General features: G+C 48.0%; 1 long non-coding RNA gene across 1 annotated transcript; it reads right to left on the bottom strand.

Annotated features, from left to right (window-relative positions):
• Positions 1 to 1,270: 1,270 nt before the first annotated feature.
• LOC146444012 (uncharacterized) lies at positions 1,271 to 4,029 on the bottom strand. The gene is made up of 2 exons (XR_014854221.1): positions 3,995 to 4,029; positions 1,271 to 3,880 (listed from the first exon to the last, which is right to left on the bottom strand). It is a non-coding gene; the product is annotated as an uncharacterized LOC146444012 (long non-coding RNA).
• Between the last annotated feature and the right edge of the window lie 4,853 nt (positions 4,030 to 8,882).

The raw sequence follows: 8,882 nt of genomic DNA, 5'->3' as shown, positions 1-8,882 counted from the left end.
TGCTGACAACCTCTGTTCTCAAGTCTTTTAACCAAAACAAAGCTCTCTGGATAGAGATTCAAGGACATATTTGTTACTCTAGGGCCCAAAAATATGTAAACAACAGTGGAAAGGGGGAAGCAGAGCCTGGGGTGATCAATATCATCACCTGAAGGTGTGATTGGAGAATTAGGGACCAATATGCTAACAGGACAGAATTTATAAAAGGTGAAGAGCTCCTGACCCTGAGTCCATTTTGGGTGTAGCTCCTGAGGGTGACTTTGCTTGCCTGAATGCACCTTGAAGGCCTCAAATAAATTTGTCCACTTTTATACTCCTAATTTGTCTTGGCCTCTGTTTCAGGTAGCCAGTTTTGGGCATCAGTGCTTCCCCCTGGGAACACCTGATCCTATGGATGCCGAGCTCCCAGCATGGAGCTTCCCCCTGGGAACACCTGATCCTATGGATGCCGAGCTCCCAGCATGGAGCTTCCCCCTGGGCACACCTGATCCTATGGATGCCGAGCTCCCGGCACAGCAATTCCCCCTGGGAACACCTGATCCTATGGATGCCGAGCTCCCGGCACGGCTCGGGCCGGATGGGGACAATCAGGAGCACTTAGCGCACAGATGATGCTGCCGAGTGGCAGCTGGTGGGGACAGCGTGCAATTAAGTGTCGCTTGCCCGAGCCGCTGCTAATGAGGCTGGGCCAGCCCGGCCACGCGGGGGGCGAGTGACAGTGACAGTGACAGCGACACGGGAGGGGACAGACACGGGGAGAGGCAGCAACAGGTCCTCAGCCCTCCTGGATGAGCCTCTCCAGCTCCACGCGGAGGTTGAGGGATGGATTTAAGGCGGCAGAGCTGGGAAGGAGATGGCAAAAATGGAAGTTTTGGGGTTTTTTGCTGGGGACAAATAAATGTTATTCCTTTGGTAAGTCCATATTCCTTGGATATGTTCCTTGGGAAATATGGGAGAAATTCTTCCCTGAGCAGGTTTGGCACAGCATGCCCAGAGAAGCCATGGCTTCCCCTGGATCCCTGGCAGTGTCCAAGGCCAGGTTGGACACTGGGGCTTGGAGCAGCCTGGGACAGTGGGCGGTGGCAGGGATGGAATTGGATGATCTTAAAGATCCCTGTCATGGTTTGGGCACCAAACCAGGCACCCACAACAGCCATTCCCTCACTCTCCCCTACCACAGCTGGGCAGAGGAGGGGAAAAAAAATTAGCTAAGGGTTCATGAGTGAGATAATGACAGGGAGAAAACCCTCCAAGGACAAAAGAGGCTCAATTTAAAGTTTCAAAGCGCGTTTATTACTAACAAAGACAGAGGAGGATAATGAGAAGAAAAATAAACCCTTAAAGACACCACTCTTCCCCCAACCCCTCCCTCCTTCCCACCACCAGTGCAGGGAACAGGGCATGGGGGTTTGGCTCAGTTCATCACCGAGATCTTCTTGCACTGCTCAGGGAGAGGAGTTGTTGCCCTGCTGCACCGTGGGGTTCCTCCTGCAGGAGACAGTTCTGTGTGAACTCCTCCAGCGTGGTCCAATCTCACGCTGTGAGCTCCTCTCAAACTGCTGCAGCCTTGCTCCCTCATCCATGGGCTGCAATCCTCCCAGGCCAGGCTGCTCCAGCCTGAAAGCAGAGCCTCTCTCTCCATGGCTCTGCCACTGATCACAGCCTCCTGCAGCCATCCTCCCACTGCGGCGTGGTCACCTCCTCCCCACGGGCTGTGGGTGATCTCTGCACCCCCATGGAGCCCATGGGCTGCAGGGGCACAGCTGCCTCACCATGCTCATCCCCACGGTCTGCAGAGCAAATTCATCTCCAGCGCCAGATTAGCTCAGCTGGACATGGTGGAAGCTTCCAGCAGCTTTCACAGATGCCATCTTTGTGGCCCCTCCCCTACCAAAAACTGGGCCAAGCAAAACCAACACAGGTTGAAATGATTTTGGAATTCAAAACAGCCTCATCAGGAGTTGAAAATCGCGTCGTGTAGCAAAAAAAGAGTTAATTAGTGATGCAACTAGTTGAAAGGCTAGCTCAGCTTGGCTCTTAATCTATCATGGTTATGACAGGTCAGAATCTCCTCTCAGCAGCTGAAAAAGGGACAAAGTCTCACTAGTAATTCCCAAAAGAGGCCTAAGCCAGTTAATTGTCCTCAAAAGTTTCTGCAAATAATTGCAAGTTTTTATCTCACTGATAATGTGAATCTTCTGCAGGATAATTTTTTTTTGCAAGATACGCCAGCCCAGGTACTTCCATGGTGGAACTGATTGTATTTTGACTGCAGCAATGTATAGGGTGTGTTCCACCTGTGAAAAACAATCTTGCTGTTGACACAGCATTCTGCTGAGAGTGAGGGATCTGGATCCCGTTTTATTGAGGGGCACCACACCTCGTGGCCCTCTTGGATCTTCCCGACTTTGGCAGCCGATTACCATCTCTGTCGAACTTGGAACGGCACTGATTACTCCAGTGGAACCCCTTCTGGCATCGAGGACACGGCCCGGGCGGGGTCTGTGCAGCCCCAGATGTTCCTTCTGGGCACTGACGTTTGACGTGCCCTTCCTGGCCACAGTTAAAGCACTGAACCTCTGCCAGGCGGAGAGGCTGAAAAGCCTTGGCCAGCTGCTCAACCTCGCACTGCATGATGTCAAGGCGGGTCCAGGCCTCGATCAGATCGACCACCTTGGTTGGCGAGGGGCAAATGTGCTCCAAGATTCTCCGACAATTAGCGTTGGCATGCTTCAATGCCAGGTGCATCAGCAACACCTCCACGGCTTCAGGCACCTTGACCTGCCGGGACAGTGCTTCCCCGAGGCGATCTAGGAAGGTCAGGTATGGCTCCTGTGGTCCTTGGATGATCTTCCAAAATGATGGTCCTTTCTTCTCAGGGACTTTTTCCAGTGCCTGCAAAGCCAGCTGTGTTGCCTGTTTGGATATCTCCCTGCTCATTTGGGCTTGTGCTGCAGAAGTACCAAACTGATCTTCTCCCATCAACTGATGGAAGCCAACTGCTATCTTATTGGCCATATTTTTCTGAGCTTGCTGAATGCACAGCTCTCTATATTCCTTCATCCATACCGCGTATTTTTCTGCATTCATAACAAGCTTAAAAATAGATTTCCAATCAGCAGGAGCCATTCTACAAGTGTTTGCCACGTGTTTTACCATACACATAGGCAATTTCCCATTTAAACCCTCTTTTTTCACCAATTCTCTGAAAATCTTTATGAAGTCATAGGTCAGTTGTTCACATCTGGGAGGTTGTGTGCCCCAATATGTGACTTTCAACGCCTGAAAGAGTTCCATATCCCCTTCCTCAAGTGCCTTACGTCGGCACTCCTCGAGAAAGGAACTGCCTGCAGCCTTAGCTCTGTCCCCACTAGCATCTGCCTCAGTCATACGTGGTGCACATGGAGGAGGCTGAGCTGCAGAGCTTTTTTGTTCAGCCTCCTGCAACATCTCCTCTGAGCCCACTTCAGCCCATAATTCAGCGGTCGCAGGCGGCAAAACCCGATCGGCCTGCCGAAAATCACAGAGAGCGCTATAGACAACCCACCATGTAAAGAAATTGTCGGCATCAACATCTTCCCAGAATTCTTGTCGCAGCAGCAGAACTTGTGCCACCTTCAGCCACTCGGAAGGTTCGTACGAGCCGTCGGCAGGATACCGCGGGTATTTCTCCTGGATCCAGAGCAGCAACTTCTCAAGCCTCCGGGGCTCAAGTGTTCCCCCTTGTTTTCTGATGATGCTCATTAAAACTTCCTGGTGCCTTTGCCGCGATTCTTCCCCCATTCTCCTGCGCGGCCACAGCGGCATTAGCTGACCTGCGGGAAGCAGCGGTGAGCAGGCGGAGCTCCGCGGGGATCTCTTCCTGTCCCAGGGATCGACCCTTCCCTGTCCCAGGGATCAATCCTTCCCTCTCCCAGGGATCGATCCTTCCCTCTCCCAGGGATCGAGCCTTCCCTCTCCCAGGGATCGAGCCTTTCCTGTCCCAGGGATCGACCCTTCCCTGTCCCAGGGATCGACCCTTCCGTGCCCAGCACTCGCTCCTTCCCTGCCCAGCCCAGCCCAGCCCAGCCCAGCCCAGCCCAGCCCAGCCCAGCCCAGCCCAGCCCAGCCCAGCCCAGCCCGGCCACACCGGATGCGGATCGGGCCGCTCCTGCCGCAGGTCCTGTCTGGGGTGTAACAAACCACCAACTCACCGAGGCGCTGCGACTGAAACCTGCTCGTTACAAACACCAAGCCGCCTTTTATAAAAAACTCCTAAAAAGAAACTGTTTTGATGTTCCTCCCACCCACGAGCTGCGCTGCTGCTCCCGCAGATGCTGGGGCTGTGCGCTGCCCTGGCAGGACGGCAGCAGGATGTGCGCAGTTTGAACACAACTTTGGTTCCTCTTGGCACAAATAAATCTCTCCTGTTTGCCCTGCAGGCCTCGGCCTGAGCTGTGCTAACCCTGTGCTCCCTCAGCTGTGCTAACCCTGAGCTGTGCTAACCCTGAGCTGTGCTAACCCCTTAGCCTGACCTGTGCCAACCCTGTGCTCCCTGAGCCCAGCCTGCTGCCAGAAAATAGAGCAGCTCAAAATTTTGTATCACTTTAATCAAGGGTTCTTCTTATCTTCACCCTGGGAAAAGGAATTTTAGGTTTCTCTCCAGGCCATTGCTCTACCAGGTGAGGTGTGATGAACTCAGCAGATCAACAGACTGGAGGAAGCCAAAGCTAAAGAGCTCTCAGCAGAATATCAGCAGCCAGCAGTGGCTATCTACAAACAGCTACCCCAGAGCACCTCCAGCAGGGCTGAAGACATCTGGGCAGGAAAGGACTGAGAGGAGAATTGGAGAATGAAAAATCTAATTAACATCAGAGGTGAGGAGATTCAGATCCAATGGGAAACTGAATCCTGGGGGTTTGCTCAACTCTGGACCAATGGACACTGACCCAATACTTTTCTATGTATTTTGACTGTATAAAATATCTGAAAAATCTAGTAAAATGATGGATCATGGAATGATTCTCTGTGCACAGCCGGGCTGTGTGTGGATGAGATGATTTCTGTGGTACATCCTGGCCAGAACAACATCCTGGCCAGATAATAAAGTAATGCCTTGACTCTCTAACACTAAAATGTTGTTGGAGGGTTTTTGTTTTTCCCACAGATCCGGTGACAATTCCATGAACAATTGAATTTCCTCCTCCTCTGAACTGCCTGACACCTTTTCCCTTCTCTGTCCTCCTTGGCAGAGCTGCAGCAAAACGACATAAAACTGAAATATCAGCTCTCCCAAACAGTGATGGGAAAGGCCAAATCTCAAAATGAGTCTTTAAAGAGCTTTTGAGTCTTTAAAGAGCTCAGATTTTCATTTTCCCAAGAAACATTTATCCATAAGCATTTATCCAGATTTGATCAGCTGATAGAATATCAGCTATCAGATCAGCTGATAGAATATATTACATAATATTAATATTACATAATTAATATTATGTAATATTAATACTAATGTATAATAATTAAATGTAATGTTAATATTATGTCATATTTATGAATATTGTGTAATGTTATATATTACTTAATATATGTAATGTATCTCCTCAAAGAGACTCAGAAACCAAGGAAAAATCAGCTTACAGGTAGTGATGATAGTTAGCCTGGGCACATCCCTATTGCACTAACATGTGTGAGCCTTCAGTGACAAAATTAAATCTTTATCATGCAATCTGAGACACACTGGACCTATATTCTTGAGTTTTAAATAGTCCTTTTTTTCTCTGTGAAGTAAATTTCACACAATAGACTCTAAATTAAATAAAAATCTCAAAAAAATAATTCAAATAATTCTGGTTTGTCACATTAAGTTGTTTTAAATTAATGCAAATGAGGTATTACATCAACCCCTGGTCATTTTATAAAGTAAATTCTGTTAATTTTTTGGTCACTCAGCAGTTTGCAGGTAGTGAAGAGACCCAGATGAGCCCAGGAAGGGTTTTTAGTTTTCCCAGAACATAAATCAGCATTTTCCCTTGGATGAACCTTACTTTCGAAGCTGCCACTACTAATCCGAATTTCCAAATGCTTTTTTATTACTTTTAAAATTTGTTTTATTTAATTTTTTTTTAAATTTTCCTTCCACTTACCACTTTAAAATGCTTTGCAGCTGATCTGTAGCTGTGAGTATTTTGGCACATGTTGGGTACAGTGTTTAAAATTCTGCAACAGAGAATTCCCTGCCAAACTCGAGTTTCCCCCAGAATTTTTTTTTTTTTTTTTTTAAATAGAGGATGTTTTTTTATTGTTTGAATAGCAGGGGAATTTTTTTCTAAATAAAAGCTAAAACTTGAATGTCCCTGTGTCAATGGCTGTTACTCTTTACACTGAATGTTACTTCCATGTCACTCTTTACCTGCAATGCCTTTGAACCATCTCAGTGTAAACCTAAATATTTCCTCAGCACTTCAGGGGATTCTCCACTCTGGAGTATTTTTGGCTCCAAATCCCTTGGGCTCTTTTGTTTGTCTGAGGGTTTTATAGGCTTGTGCTAAAAAAAGGTGACATGGGGATTTTTCCAAGCCACCTGCAGGAGCTGTTGCAAAAAAAAAAAAAAACTCAGAGAGTTTGCCTTTTTTTCTGGAAAATGGAATTATATAGGATAGCGTTGAAATCAAAGGCCTGGTTCAAAACTCCCTGGGGTTTTAGATAATCTAAGGATAAAATAAAGATTTTCTCCCTAACTTGAGGAGAAAATGTTGCTCCTGGACTGGCCCTGTCCTACCTTTCAGCCAGGAGCACAGGGAGCATTTTGGGTTAAAGTGGGATTAAAATAATGAAGCAACTGTGGGAAAACACAGGAAAATGGACACTGCTGACCTCTGCTTTGGAGGAGTGGAGGGAAAGGCTCTGAAAGGAAAACTTCCCCGTGGAAACTTCATCCCAACGCCCTGGGAAGGGCCTGGAGAACAGGGACAGTGATGGGAGCCTTTGGCTGGGAGGGAAGGGGTTATGGATGGGAAAAAAAGGCTCAAGTGAGTAAATTGAGGAGGTTTTGGGATGAGTGGGATGAGCAGGAGTCCAGCAAGGAGACAAACAGGGAAAAAACCCCAAGATGTCATTGGGAAGTGGTGCTGGACTGGGGGGAACTTAGGGCCATGGCTGCTCTGCTCCCTGCTCCTGCCTGGGAAATCCATCCTGATTGGAAAAACCATCCTGTTCCTGTCTGGAAAATCCATCCTGATTGGAAAAACCATCCTGTTCCTGTCTGGAAAAAACAATCCATCAAGACATTAAAAGGAAAAAAACCCCAAACAAACACACACCACCCCTCCCTGCTCCTGCCTGGAAAATCCATCCTGCTCCCGCCTGGAAAATCCATCCTGCAGTGCAGAGGGCTCAGGGCAGGCAGTGCCAGCTAACCCAGCTCCACTCCTCCCAGGGAAAAAGGCTGGAGGGGGATGAGGCACTGAATGGCCTCCTGTGGCAGCACAAATCATGGATGTGGGCAGAAATAATCTCAGACACCAGAACTGCAAAGGAGCTGGGCAAAGGGCAGGAATAGAAAGGGAGAATTGCAATAAAAAGTGGGTGTTTAGTTAAAGTCTCTTTTTGGAGGGAGGATTGGACAGTTTTTACTGTAGAGCTGTTACCACCTGGATGGTTCCCAGCCCTTTGGGAAAGGAGAGGGAAGGGAAGGAGAGGAATATGTACCACCAACATGAGGGGATAAAAAATGGGAAATGAGCACTGAATCTCCTAATGGATAAAATTCTGGTATAGGAATGAGAATGTGGAAGATACTAAAAAGGCTGCTGCATTTTAAGGATCAGGTGCTTGTTGTGCACAAGCAATTACAGATTTATTGCCTATTTTAATTGACACCAGAGCTAAGCCAGGAGCCAGAAAGTTAGGAAATTATTTGGGAGAAAAAGCAGGAATGGGAGAGGATTTGCATCATGTGAAGGGTTCGAATAAACATCCTTGTGCAAGGCCAGCATGAAATAAACCCAGCAGAGGGGAGTCCAAGAGCTCTGGTGAGAGATTGGATCTGAGACAAAGCAATTCTGGCAGCCTGATGGGACTTTTCTCCCCATGAGGTTCCATTTTGCAGCAGAACCTTGTTAAATCCATTCTGTGATACTCCTGGAGCTCAGACTTCTCCTCAGTGCCATCCTCTGTGGGCACTGCCCTTCCTCATGGGAAAACTTCCCTTCTGGGAAAGGTGACAAACGTGCACAGCTACAGAGTGAAACAGCAAAACACGAGGGTTTGAAAGGGATTTAACCACCTCTTCCCCAGCTTCCTCTCCTTTGGAGAGCTGAACATCACCAGATCTAAACAGTAAAACATGAAGATTTAACCATCCCTTTCCCACCTTCCTCTCCTTTGGAGAGTTGAAAACTTGGCTGGAAAAACCTTTAATTTGGGAGACTTTGATGGGAGGTGTGTGGGAAAGGAGTGAGTAGGAAAGCAGCTGGGTGAGCAGTGTTTACACATGCTGGAAAGGGAATTAAAAAAGAAAAGTAAAATTCATGGTTGCTTCTGCCCAGTATAAAGCCAATCCACGGAAAGTTGAGGCTCAGCCGCACTCCTGGCCTGTGGAGGAGCTGTCAAATCATCCTGGTGGGAAGCAGCATTGGAATATTGTCCTTAATTGCCCCGGGAGCGCCGCGCTGTGACAGCTGCAGTACCTGGCTGGCCACGGCTGCTCCCGAAAAAGAGCCCCCATTAGGGATGGTTTGTTAAACAGTGACTGATAAGTTGTTATCTTTCAGCATCTCCGGCTAATTAGACAGCGCGAGCCAAAGTTAATTTGGTGGAAAACATTTCTCGACTTAATGACATTTATGGGCAATTAGGCGTGTTGCAGCAAGAGCACACATTTACATTCCAGCCTCTTTCCAGAG

The sequence above is a fragment of the Lichenostomus cassidix genome, chromosome 1, assembly GCF_008360975.1.
Source record: "Lichenostomus cassidix isolate B80296 chromosome 1, HeHo_3.0, whole genome shotgun sequence".
Lineage (NCBI taxonomy): Eukaryota > Metazoa > Chordata > Aves > Passeriformes > Meliphagidae > Lichenostomus > Lichenostomus cassidix.
This window is presented reverse-complemented; position numbering and strand designations above follow the sequence as displayed.